Source organism: Elephas maximus, chromosome 10, assembly GCF_024166365.1.
Source record: "Elephas maximus indicus isolate mEleMax1 chromosome 10, mEleMax1 primary haplotype, whole genome shotgun sequence".
Taxonomy (NCBI): Eukaryota; Metazoa; Chordata; class Mammalia; order Proboscidea; family Elephantidae; genus Elephas; species Elephas maximus.
Genome location: NC_064828.1, coordinates 10,614,825 through 10,629,034, shown reverse-complemented (window position 1 = coordinate 10,629,034; position 14,210 = coordinate 10,614,825). Strand labels below are relative to the sequence as shown.

Below are 14,210 nucleotides of genomic sequence, written 5' to 3'. Positions count from 1 at the left end.
CCTGTCCTAAGACCAAGAGGCAGTTGTTCGAACAGAACAGGGGGATACTGTGTGATTTAAAGTCAGGAAATGGGTGCGTCAGGGTTGTATCCTTTTACCATACTTATTCAATTTGTATGGTGAGCAAATAATCTGAGCAGCTGGACTATATGAAGAACGAGGGATCAGGACTGGAGAAGACTCATTAACGACCTGTGTTATGCAGATGACACAACCTTGCTTTGTGAAAGTGAAGAGGACTTGAAGCACTTACTGATGAACATCAGAGACCACAGCCTTCGGAATGGATTACACCTCAACATAAAAAAAAACAAAAATCCTCACAACTGAGCCAATAAACAACATCATGAAAAATAGAGAAAAGACTGAAGTTGTCAAGGATTTCATTTTACGTGGATCCACAATCAACACCCATGGAAGCAGCAGTCAAGAAATCAGAAGACTCATTGCATTGGGAAAATCTGCTGCAAAAGATCTCTTTAAAGTGTTGAAATGCACTTTAAGGACTACGGTGCACCTGAAAGGTGTTTTTAATCGCCTCATGTGCATGTAGAAGCTGAACAATGAATAAGGAAGGTGGAATAAGAATTGATGCCGTTGAATTATGGTGTTGGCGAAGAATACTGGATATACCCTGGACTGTCAGAAGAATGAACAAATCTGTCTTGGAAGAAGTACAGCCAGAATGCTCAGTAGAAGCAAGGATGGCAAGACTTCATCTCACATACTTTGGCCATGTTTTCAGGAGGCACCAGTCCCTGCAGAAGGACATCATGCTTAGTAAAGTAGAGGGTCATTGAAAAAGAAGACCTTCAACAAGATGGATTGATGCAGTGGCTGCAACAATGGGCTCAAGCATAACAACGATTGTGAGGGTGGGGCGGGACTGGGCAGGGTTTCGGTCTGTCGTACACAGGGTCGCTATGAGTTGGAGCCAACTCGACGGCACCTAACAACAGCGACGACCTCCTAACGAATGAGACCAGCCTCGCTCACCTCTGTGTGTTTGCTCATGCTATTCCTGTCTCTGGTGTTAATTTCCCTCACCCCACTGCGTGTCTAAATTCTACTTATTTTTTACCAGAATTGGTATCGGAATAGGCCCTTTTTGATCGCCCCATCGGGAAGTAACTGCTGCGTTCCCTATCTGTCAGTTCCTACAACACGTGTACCTACCATATCTACCTTGATTTAAAGTGACAGGTTTTAAATTTTCATTAAAGCATTTTGGATCTATTGATTGCCCCCACCAGGCTTTAGGCTTCTAGAGGGCAAAGACCCTGTCTACCTTAGACATTTACACCTTACTGTTGTTTTTTTTTTTTTAGGTACCAGTGTTGGGTCGTGATGCTGGTTACCTGCATTCTGTGGCTCCCATGATAATCAGCTTTTTCCAAAATACAGCTTCCCGCTTCCTGGGCCTTCACTAGGGGTCCTGTTTAGGCTGGTTTGGGCTGAAGCCTGATAATCTGTGTTACATAAACAGGTGGCCCTCATCCTCATGGCATCTACCACTCCTGCCCTGATGGCTCCCCAGCTCACATCATGGCTTCACGGGGCAGGGGCGAGGGCTCCCTGTGACGGAGGGAGGAAGCACGGGTGAGCTGGTAGTGGCTGTACACCGACTGTGTTACTCCACTGCTGCATTCCAGTGTGGCCTTACATGTAAAGCACTTAAAATAGTACCCTACCAGCACACAAACACGATAATTGTTAGCTATTTTAATTATATTATACAAATGAAAGTTATCATTAACAAAGATAATGGCACAGAAAAGGGACTGGTGAGCGACAAAGACGTACCTGAATTCTTCCCATCCGTTGGCTCTTCAAGAACCCAGCAGTGGGGGGCCAGAAGAGTTGTTTCCTTTTTTTCATTTTTTTATTTGGAAATAACTTCACACTTACGAAAAGTTGCAAACATAAAATAGTACCTGGGGCACCCATAAACTCTTTGTCCAGATTTACCTAGTGTAATATTTTACTTCCATTTACTTTGTTTTATTATTTGTGTTTTCTCTCTGTTTCTCCAAATATATAGCATCTATGTACATATATATTCATATACACATACATACATGTATATATACACACACACAAACACACACGTACTTTACGTTACAGATGGAATTGTGTCTCCCCAAAAGATATGTTGAAGTCTTAAGCCCCAGTACTTGTGAACATGACCTTGTTTAGAAATAAGGACTCTGCAGATGTTATTAGCAGGATGAACAGGGTGGGTGCTAATCCAATATAAGTGGTGTCCTTATAAAAGTGAAGAGACACAGGGAAGATGGCCACGTAACCATCTTCCCTTCCAGGTCTGCTTGGCATGGCTAGGAAGATATACAGAGTGGATGAAAGCAAAAGAAAAAGCTTTATTTAGTTGGCCACGTAAAGGAGCACACCGGACTCTGGTCACCAAGGTGTCTCCCTGAACTATTGTTTAAGGAGTTTATATAGGTACGGTAGATCAGGTCTGGGGTCCTTAGGAATACCCCAAGGAGGGGCCAACTTGTTGACTGGTTTGACCCAAAAAAGTGTTTCGGGGCGGTCCAGTCTTTTGCACCTGCTCAGTCTGAATGGGGGGGCCACAAAGATGGCATTTTGCCCACGTCCGGGGCTTAGATGGGGGTAGGTTTTTCGGCCTTTGACGTGAATAGGTCATCTGAGGGATAGGGTCTTCCATACTGCTCATGTCAGGCAGGCCTAAACAGGTTCAAGACCAGTTTTGGCTGGACTGAAGACCCCAGTCCCTTGTTTTCTTTAGCTGAGTCAGAACCGGAAGTATACCTAAATAAGGAGATATTCTAAGGCAGAGGTTAGTTCCCATATTACTTAATAAGGGGAGAGCTTAAACATAAGGAGTTAGTTCTCTGTATTACAGAAGGTGGCAGGCACAGCCCCTTGTTTATTCAATATGACCGGCGTACTGCCGATCTCAGCCACGTGAAGGTGGAAGCAGAGATTAGAATTATCCACAAGCCGAGGGATGCCAAGGATTGCTGGTTGTTATCAGAAGCTAGGAGAGAGGGATGGAAAAGAATCTCTCTCAGAGCCCTAAGAAGAAATCAACATGGCTGATACCTTGACTTCAGACTTCTAGCCTTCAGAACTGTGAGACAATACATTTCTGTTCTTTTAAGTCCCCCAGTTTGTGGCCCTTTGTCATGGCAGCCTTGAGACCCTCACACACCAAAAGTGTAGAATATATATGTATATACATCTTTTTTTTGTGCAAATAATTTGAAGGTAAGCTACCTGTATCATGACCTTTTATGCCTAAGTACTACCCGAAAACCCTGGTGGTGTAGTGGTTAAGACCTACGGCTGCTAGCCAAAAGGTAGGCAGTTCAAATTCACCAGACGCTCCTTGAAAATTCTATGGGGAAGTTCTACTCTGTCCTGAGGGTCGCTATGAGTCAACGCTAACCAGATACTACATTATGCTAACTACTACAGTATTAGCTGTACTGAATACACAATAGAGATATTCTCTTACCACGCGTACCCTGATAATCACAATAGTACAGTTACCAACTTCACCATTTACACTGATATAATATTTTACATAAGCTACTGCCCACATTCTAATTTTATCAGTTAATCTAATATCCTTTATAACATTTTTCCCCTTTCAGTACAGGACCTAGTTTAGGGTCAGGCATTGAATTTGTCTTGTCTCTTTAGTCTCCTTTAATCTGGAATATTTCCACAACTTTTTTTTTTTTTTTTGTCTTTTATGATATTGACCTTTTGAAGGACGTATTTTCCCCCTGCCTCTTCTTTAACGGGACATTCCTCATTTTGAGACTGTCTGGTATTTCTTCTTGATTGGATTGTGGTTGTGTGTTCTTGGCTGGAATGCTGCATGGGTGGTGTTGCACAGGGCCACCGTTCCTAACAAGACAGAGGCCCTGGTGCCAGAGGAGCCGGGGGTGGCTCTTGTCTACTTCCTGGCTTGGCACCAGAAGGCCAGTCAGGGATGCTGGAGTGTACGAAAATGAAGCCATAAGTTTCAGGAAATCTCGGGTGTGGTCCCAGATAAACAACACAGCTGGACAAATGCGAACTGGAAACATAATTAGAAATTCAAGCCAGTAGAATTAGGCCAAGCAATGTCATCCCAAGGTTAAAGCCAGCTGCACGTTTCAGTGATGCAATGTTTGATTTCTGAACAATGACATTCGCTGGCTGTGTGCGTGTGTATATATATATATCTTATCTCTAAAATTGTTATCATTGTGTCCATTTTACAAATGAGGAAACTGGGAAACAGGGGCTTGGGGAGGCAGTAACTCGCCCAAGTCCATGTGGTCAGCAGCAGAGCTGGAATTAGAACTCCAGCCTGTCTGACTACCTATGCTGTCTCCACAAGAACAGTGCTTTTGTTTCAAATGTTCCTCTCACATTCTGGTTTGAGGAAGGTGAAGGACCCAGAGAGACCTGGAGCTCTGTACCGAGGATAGGGAACCCATTCTCAGGAACGGTGTGGTCAGGTGAGACAGCTCCTTACCGAGGCTGAGAACACCATCCCGGCATTTTCCTTTGAGTCTTGAGAGATGCCTCTGGGCCCAGAGGCTGTTAGGCTTGTGGCTCTGTGTGTGCGTGCCTCAAGTTATGAGTACAATTTTGCTTCTCTCCTAGAAAAGGTAAACCATCATTTTAATTATTATTTATTGAGCTCTACTCTGAGGTCTCTGAACTGCCATTTCTTCATAATAATAACTGCAACAATAATATAAAAACCCAGCAACGATAATGATAATTGCCTACCTCACTGGGGTGCCGTGAGGATAAAATGAGATAATGAACTCAAAAGTGCTTTGTAATCCAAAAAGAACTACCATTATACTGACACTTTGCTAAGTATCTGTTATTATCACTGCTATCCAGATATTGGGAGGGTCAGCAGTCTTGGCTGTTGTGTGGGCCTTACTCTCTTACGCGGAACAGAGGGTTTATCTGATGTCAGTCTTCCTTTCGGCCAAGTGCATAGACATCGCCTCCCTCTTACTTGGGGGAGACAACTGGCGTATAATGAGTGTAAACCCTGTTCCAGATGCTTTGCATATACTATCTCATATGAATAAAAATAAAAATTCTGTTTTATAACTATTAATAATAGTTATAAAACAGTATTAATAATACTGTTATTGTTCCTGAACCATTTAAGGACAAGCTGCTGACATGTTGTCCCAACACCTCTGAATACTTCAGTGGGCATTTCCCCCACAAAGGCACTTTCCTAAATAACCACTGTATCCATACCCATTGCTGCTGAGTTGGTTTTGAATCATAGCGACCCTATAGGACAGTGTAGAGCCGCACCATGGGGTTTTCAAGGAGTGGCTGGTGGATTTGAACTGCCGACCTTTTGGTTAGCAGCTGAGCTCTTAACCACTACACCACCAGGGCTCCAATAACCATCCCATTGCCATGGAGTGAATTCTGCCTCACAGCGACCCTGTCAGACCCAGTACAACCTTCTAAATCAGAAAATCAACATTGGTACATTTTCATTCAGTCTACAGACCCCATTTCAAATTCTGCCAACTGTCCTAACAATGTCATTTTCTTCCTTCTGGTCTAGGATCCAGCCTGGGATCATGTGTTGTAGACGATTGTCATGTCTCCTTGTTGCTATTAGATGCCATTGAGTCGGCTCTGAATCCTGGCCACCCCATGTAAAACAAAACAAAACGAAACATTGCCTGATCCTGTGCCACCTTCATAATCATTGGTATGTTCAAGTTCACTGTTGGGGTCAGTGCGCATTTTGAGTGCTATCTAAAATAAAGGGCTCTCGCGTCTTTTTAGTCTTCAGTCTGCGGTAGCTCCTTAGTATTTTCCTGTTTGTTATGATGGTGTAGATTTTTCTGTACACTCTCCCAGATTTTTTTTTGAGTACATGCTAATTTAGACAGAATGCACCTTATAAGCAAGGATATTGAGATTTCGTCTCACATACTTTGGACATGTTATCAGGAGCAATCAGTCCCTGGAGAAGGACATCATGGTTGGTAGAGGGTCAGCGAAAAAGAGGAAGTGTTAAGTTCTGTGTACATAGGTTCACTATGAGTTGCAACCGACTCAACGGCACCTAACAGCAACAACAATTTAGATGATCAGGAGCCCTGGTGGTGCAGTGGTTAAGCACTTGACTGCTAACTGAAAGTTTGGTGGTTTGAAGCCAACAGCTGCTCTGTGGGAGAAAGATGTGGCAGTATGCTTCCATAAAAATTACAGCCTTAGAAACCCTATGGAGCAGTGCTGATCTGTCCTATAGGGTCACTATGAGTCAGAATTGGCTTGATGGCAACCAGCATGACTTGAAAGGTCCAAAGAGTACTGATCTTCCATTTTGAGGCTGATCCTTAACCTGGGTCTGCCTGATATGTCCTCATTATTAGCCTCAAGACATGTGTTCTTGGCAGGAAATCCACAGATATGACATCATGCTCTTCTCAGTGCCTTACATCAGGCGGCATAGATGCCAACTCTTCCCACCCCTGGTGATTTAACTTGATCACCTTGTCAGTTTGGTTTCTGTCACATTTCTCCACCATGAATCCACCATTTTTTCCCCCATTGTGATTAATAAGTATTTGGTGGAGATACCACTTCATATTTTGTGTCATCTGCATAACGCAGGTTGTTAATGAGTCTTCTTCCAATCCTGATGCCCCACTCTTCTTCATACAGTCCAGCTTCTCAGATTATTTGCTTAGCATACATTAAATAGGTATGGTGAAAGGATACAACCCTGATGCACACCTTTCCTGACTTTAAACCACTCGGTATCTCCTTGTTCTGTCCAAACAACTGCCTCTTGATCTATGTACAGGTTCCTCATGAGCACAATTAAGTGTTCTGGAATTCCCTTTCTTCGCAATGTTATCCGTAGTTTGTTATGATCCACACAGTCGAAAGCCTTTGCACAGTCAATAAAACACAGGTAAACATCCTTCCGGTATTCTCTGCTTTCAGGCAGGATCCATTTGACATCAGCAATGATATCTCTGGACTTGAAGCAGTCACTAATGAAAATCAAAGACCACAGCCTTCAGTAGGGATTACACCTCAACATAAAGAAAATAAAAATCCTCACAACTGGACCAATAAGCAACATCATGATAAATGGAGAAGAGATTGAAGTTATCAAGGATTTCATTTTACTTGGATCCATAATCAACACCCAAGGCAGTCAAGAAATCAAAAGATGCATTGCATTGGGCAAATCTGCTCAAAGGACCTCTTTAAAGTGTTGAAAAGCTAAGATGTCTCCTGGAAGACTAAGGTGTGCTTGACCTAAGCCATAGTATTTTCAATCGCATCATATGCATGCGAAAGTTGGACAATGAATAATAAGGAAGATGGAAGAAGAATTGATGCCTTTGAAGTGTGGTGTTGGTGAAGAATATTGAATATACCATGGACTGCCAGAAGAACGAATAAATCTGTCTTGGAAGAAGTACAACCAGAATGCTCCTTAGAAGCAAGGATGGCGAGAGTGCATCTTACATACTTTGGACATGTTGTCAGGAGGGACCAGTCCCTGGAAAAGGACATCAGGCTTGGTAAAGTACAGGGTCAACAGAAAAGAGGAAGACCCTCAATAAGGTGGATTGACACAGTGGCTGCAACAACGGGCTCGAGCATAGCAACGATTGTGAGGATGGCACAAGACCGGGCAGTGTTTTGTTCTGTTGTGCATGGAGTCACTCTATGAGTTGGAACTGACTTGATGCACCTAACACCACCACCACCACCACCACCACTTCATGTATGTTGTTTTACAGATAAAGAAACAAAAACTTAGGAAGCTTAAGTACCTTTCCAATGTACTTTTTCAAGTAAGTTGGGCTGGGATTTGAACCCAGGCCTGCTGGATGGCTGAAGTCTTTTCTTACACCAGTACAGCCAACTCAAAGCCCACCCACTAGCCAAACTTGGAATATCATGTTTCCCATGACTTGCTCACATGGTCCCCAGTGGGTGTCCTGAGCACCTTCCCTCCTTACCATCCTTTCTTCCTCCCATACTTATCTAGAAGCTATGATGTACCAGGCACCGAATTAGGCATTGGAGATATAGCAGTGAATGAAACACAGTTCCTACCATTGTGGAGCTCGCATCTATTGGAGAGAGACCTGAAGTAATCACACAAATACGTGCAAATCAGGTGATGCTAAGTGTTGTGAGAAAGAATGAAGCAGGAAAAGGGATAGTGGATGGTGTGTAAATGAGGGTGTGTCCGTCTCTCTTACTGCCTGTGTGTGTGGTGGTGTGTGTGTGCGCATGCATGTGGGCGTGTACATGTTATTTTACATAGGGCACATCTAGTACTTTCCTGTCTCCATGCCTTTGCTCATATCAGTAATTCCATTTGACATACTTTCCCTTGTTTACATTTGAGCCTGAACTTGAAGTTTTTCCTCTCCTCCATGAAGTTTTCCTTGATTGCCTCAGAACCAATAATCCTCCCTTTCTCTGAGCAAACACCAGTCAGTAGAAAATATGGGTCTGTATATGAGAGCACATTATGTTATTGTGATAAAATTATAATTCTAGGTAGTATTAATGACACACGTTCTTTGAGAGCAAGAGCTAATCCCATTTATATATTTCTTCATCCCTCTTCTACGTTCTCTCTCCCTAGACCAGACAGTAGATGCTTGATCAATTTTAATTAAAAAATAAATAAATGAACCAGTAAAGATAGACTCAAAGAGAGAAGGAAAAGATGGTGCACTTTCAGGAGTTAGTGGGATGATGATTTTGGGGACCCTTCCCAGAACCCTCAGCTATTATCACGTCAACCTCCAGCTTCTGTGAGTCTGAGGGTCCTAGAGCCCCTTCTGCCAGGGTTTTATTTTCTAAACTTCAGAGATGGCAGATGATTGACTGACTATTTCACATCAGATGTCAGTGTCGGCTGCTCTCACAGTCATTTATGATTGCTTTTACTCCCTGGTGGGTTCCTGCAGCAGTTCTTGGAAAAAAATCACCACGTCAAATACCAGTATTTTTAGACTAAAGCAAGCAAGGAAGCAAAAAAGGCTGTGAGCAATCGGCTCAGAGTCCTCCCGTTATCTCACTTTTCTATTTTTTCTACCCCCGAATAAACATGATACCTTCCAAGTTTAAAGTCTAGGCCAGATATGTTCTGCCCGGTAGGGGTTCCTGAAGTAGCGTTCTCCTAGATTTTTCCGCCATTGCACGGCTGCCTTTGAAGAGGGCTACGATGAATTGCACCAATAATGCTGTAGGTGGCGCTGTGTACTCGGTGCATGGTGGTCAACGTGCCTCGAAGATTTCCGTTTTTTGGCAAGGATGACATCTGGCATCTTTTTAGTTAAACTTGATCTATGTGCTCAGCTTCTGTGGAACAAGACTGAGAAACAGATTAGCTGATTTCTGACCCTCAATAAAAGGTCAGCCATTCTGTGCTCAAATGTAGCGTTTACTGTGGGCTGGATCGTGTCCGGGTGTAGGCTTTGGAATTATGCCCTCAGGCTGTGAAAATGACCCTAAGGTGTTTCTTCCCTGCTTTTGTCTGAAGAGCCTTTTCTGGGTTTTATAGTTCAAGTAGAAAACCTTATCAGAGTCACGTTTTAAACCTGTGGTGGTGGGTTGGGGTGAACAGAAGTCATCACCTTCCTTCAGAGCAGCAAGGCTGCTTGGTGTTTAAGCTAACATAGCTCGACCTCTCAATCCAATGAGCATTGCCCTTTAAAAGTGGGCACCTGTTAAAATGAAGCCTTCGTTGCTTCCCACACTTCCCCCAACTCTTTGGAGCTCCTACTTTGTTAAAACTCTTTGAGAAAGTCAGAAAAATAAGTCTCACGATTTTATGGTGGTTCTACGATTGTGTACCATCCTTTTCTGGACACTGTATGTCACCTAGTAGCAGAAAAGTGGGTGCTGAGTGCATCAGCTATCAGTCAAGCTGCAGGGTCTCAAATTCCTTAGTTAAATGTGGAGGTTTCAGGTTTCATAGAATGAATCTGTCTTATCTTTATAGAATGTGAACATGTAGCATTGAGAGAATTGAAAAGCACCTTACAACCGTGGACTAGGTAGCCTTGTGGTATATTACAATTCTAATTCCCTAAACACATTTACTAAAGGCATTTCTAACTTCAGGTTTCTCACATTTTTTTTTTTTGCAGTGAAAAGGATGAGATGACGCTTCCCAGCACATTTCTATAATAAAGTTATCAAAGTTGAATTTGATTATTTTTGTTGTTTTTAGTTTTCAGGTGACTTCTCTTTTTACTTGTGACCAGTAGATGGCTCTATGGCTTTCCTTGAGTTGGTAAACGAGTTAGTTCAGTGCCACATAATGTAGGAGGGTAATTCACTTTTGCTCTAGCTGGTAGGGAAATCTTGAGCTATTTCATTATGTTCAAGAGGGGAGGGGAATGGCTGGCGTAGTTACTTTTTTTCCCACTCCAGTACCATTACCATCCCTACACTCTGGCTCTGGATCTTTGAAAGCCCTAGGGTATGTGTGTGTGTTGTCCACATGGAGTTGTCACATAGTGGAGTAATCAGATGATGACTAGGCCTAGGGGCACAGGTGAGCATCAGTCCTTCTGGATGGTCAATGGGAAGTGTGGTCTCAACTGTTGATAGAAGATCTTCCCCAAATGCCAGGGGGATGGATCTTCAGTTCTGGGTGTGTAGAATGCCTTTCAGATGAAATGGAATCTGAGCCACCTGTTAGCACTGACTCAGCTTTCATTTGTCTCCTTAGTGCTGAGGGTTCTTGCTTGAGCACAGGCAGGCTAAGGAAGAGTGTCTACGAATGCTGCCTCTGCTTCTGTCCACATGATCCCTTCAAATCAGGGCCCTTTGTCAGTTCTCATCACTTCCTTTTCCCTACTTCTTCCCCATCATTCACTTAAGGGGTGGGGAAAATGCTTCGTGCCTGATCACATATTCTTCTGAATTTCTTTGTCTCACTCTTCTGTGGTGGAGATCTCAAGTGCTCACCCGTATCTTGTTCTCCTTTTTTCCCTGGGCATGTGGGAAGATGGAGCTTTCCCGTCCCTCCTGTTGTAAGGTGGGACCACGTGACTTCTAGTCAATGCGAAGGAAAGTGATTCCAGGCTAAGAAATTTAAAAGTGAGTGTTAGCTCTCCATTCTTTCTCTTCCTCTGCATCATCGAACTTCAAGTTTGTATATTCTAGATGAAGGAGGAAGTCTCAACCCCAGTAACATTTCTTGTGCTAAAGCTGCTGATATTTCTGGCTCATTTTTTGATGTTGTATAGCCTAATATTAATCAGGCAGACCTTGACTTTTGAAAACAAAAGCTAAGCATCTGGCTCTTTAGTTCTGCAGTTCCGTGGGCAACTCCTCTTTGAGGCAATGGGTGCTTCAATACTAGATGCATGAATGGGGTTGGGTAACAGGGAAGTCGGGAATATCAAGGTGAAAAGAGTGAGTTAACAGATTAAAATATTGTACTGCTGCAATTACTTAGGGCCCCAAGAAACCTAAGAGAATTTCTCTTGCAATGCGATGAATGGCTTTTATATGACCTTTCTTGCCATGGTCTTGTAACTCTTACCAAATGATTTTGTGGAACTATGCAAATAAGGTGCTTGTGGCCCACCAAGGGGATTGGGTAGCTTGCTAATAATGCAAATAAGGTGCATGGCACCCTTTTGGAGGATGGGACAATGCAAATAAGGCGTGTGGAACCCTGCTGAGGGGATTGGTCAGTTTTGCCATCCTGCTAGGCTTAAAATCAGCCATCCCAGAGGCAGAAAAGGGGGCTGACTACCACTAGGAAGAAGAGACGGGAGTGGAGAATATCCCTCGGATCCAGGATTCTGCACTGAGACTCTCCTAGACCCAGGAGACAGAGAGCCCGCGGGGAGAGAAGGCTGAGTGTCTTCAGCCAAGAGGCCTGCCGGTGGAGTGGGTGACTCCAGGCTAACTTGCTGGTGGAGCCAGGCTTGCTTACCTGTGGAGCAAGAGAGCTGAGCACCTTTAGGCCAAGGCTTGGTGGTGGAGACAGGTACCTCTGGGCACTTGTTGGCGGAGCTAAAGAGCTTTGTAACACTTGCCCGAACAGGGCAGAGACTGGGCCGAGGGACTGAGGACCAGAAAGAGGCCTGTCTGAGGGCACGGCTGAGAAGAGCCTGTCCTGACTGAACAACTGTATCCTGAATTGTAACCTGTTACTTCCTTAATAAACCCCATAACTGTGAGTGATATGTGGCCATTGCAGTGAATCATCAAACCGAGCAGAGACGTAGAGAGTGCGGTGGGGGAGTGTGGTGGTGTCAGAAATGGTAAAAAGATTGGAGGCTGGAGGTGTGTTTGACTTCTGCTTCACAGGAATCAGCCTTGGGCTATTGATCTTTATTCTCCCTTCCCCTTGTGAAGTTAGAGGAGGTCAGACACCTCTGCCCTGCCATTTTTACACTCTTAGTGTTCAAACTGTGCCTCAAGGTCTCAGAGATCTGCTGAGGCGTTTGGGGTGGCATTTGTCTCTTCAGTCAGACCAACGCTACCTTTATCTTCTTAGAGTTCTGTGTGAGATTTAATTTAAACAAAGAGTTCTGCCGCTAAAGAAAATTTAAAAATCACTGCGACACTTCTACAGCCAAAGGAGTACAGATTTCGTGAGCAGATGAAGCACTTGTAGCTTGAAGTTTAGTTTGATTTAGCCAGAGCTCTGTATCAATGGGTTCAAGGTCATAGGCTTCAGTTCACCTCAGTTCCTTGATCCTCTAGGTGACTTGAAAAAGTTTTATGACTCACAGAAATAGATTTGCACAAATGCAGGGTTTACTCGTTACAGGTCTTAATACATTTATTTATGTTTTTAAAAGATATTTATGGAAAACGCCAATGACAAACAGTGATGCAGCAGTGATACTAAAACCATAGCCTGAAATGGCACGTATGTGCTTCACATGCTGTCAGTCTACATCCTATGCTCATAGCAGACATTGCTAATTGATTACAGAACTCTTTGCTGCAAAATTCAGACATAGATCTAGACTTCTTCTCAATACAGTGCTCTTGACAGTCTCTTTTAACTGATTCGTATTAGCAGATGAAATGAAACCCCTTTGAATTCTGGGCTTTAGAGCTGTGGTAAAGTTGATGACTGAGTGGTCAGTATTTCTTGAAAGCCCACAATGGACACACTGACCATATTTTTCAAACCTAAATTAGAAATGTTTTCCATGTAAAGTTTTAGTGAGGGTGAGTACTTGAAAAGAGAATACATCAGTCATGATCCTGGCAGGTAAAATCACCAAAAATGATCAAACTACAGAGAACTTACTAAATGGAGCTATTTACAGAGGTTAAGTACCAAAAAATCCAAACCAAACCCATTGCTGACGAGTTGATTCCAACTCATAGCAACACTACAGAACAGAGTAGAACTGCCTCATAGGGTTGCCCAGGCTGTAAGTCTTTATGGAAGCAGACTGCCACATATTCCTCCTGTGGGGCAGCTGATGGGGTCACACTTTTCAGTTAGCAGCTAAGCTGCTTAACCACTGTGCCAACAGGGCTCCTTAACTTAAGTACAGGGTAAAGGGAACCAAAGAGGGAAGGTGAAGCATCAGGTGTAGCAAAAGTGGAAAACCACTCTTACTCCTTGGTCTGAAGGAGCAAGGGGAAGAAAGAGTGTTACCAGATCCTGGGAGGAGGTGGAGACTTGAAAGAGGAGCCACTTGATAGGAAGTATGGCCTTTGGCGCAGGAATACAATTACTGCCACAACTCAGGCAGGGAAGGCAGAGAGGGAGCTGGAGCAACAACCACCCTGACCCTGCTCTCCTTTCACCATTTCATCTTCTGGGCCTTCCAGTGTCTGAACCAAGGGTTCGAACCAGTTCATTCTGGTTTGAACCCCTTCTGAGAAGTTGCATTTCCACCCCAGATACACTGAATCAGAATCTACATTTTAAGAACTTGATTCAGTATATCTAGGGTGGAAATGCAACTTCGCAGCAGGGGTTCAAACCAGAATGAACCGTTTGGAAGCCCTGGACTGAACCCAACTGGAAGCCAGAGGGCAAGGCAGCCCAAGTGATCCATACCACAGAGGTCAGCCTCCAGAGTACAGAGAAGGGAGAATAGATCTGGTGGGTGATGTGAAGAGTAATCAGCACAGAGAACTACCTGGACCAGCTTTATAAGGGGAGAGGCTTTATTTGACATGGTCACTGC

The 14,210-nt window shown here is 43.7% G+C and overlaps 1 long non-coding RNA gene across 1 annotated transcript; it reads left to right on the top strand.

Annotated features, from left to right (window-relative positions):
• Positions 1-3,087: 3,087 nt before the first annotated feature.
• Positions 3,088-13,910, top strand: LOC126084342 (uncharacterized). Its single transcript, XR_007519022.1, has 3 exons — positions 3,088-3,117; positions 5,594-5,743; positions 6,991-13,910. It is a non-coding gene; the product is annotated as an uncharacterized LOC126084342 (long non-coding RNA).
• The last annotated feature ends 300 nt before the right edge of the window (positions 13,911-14,210 follow it).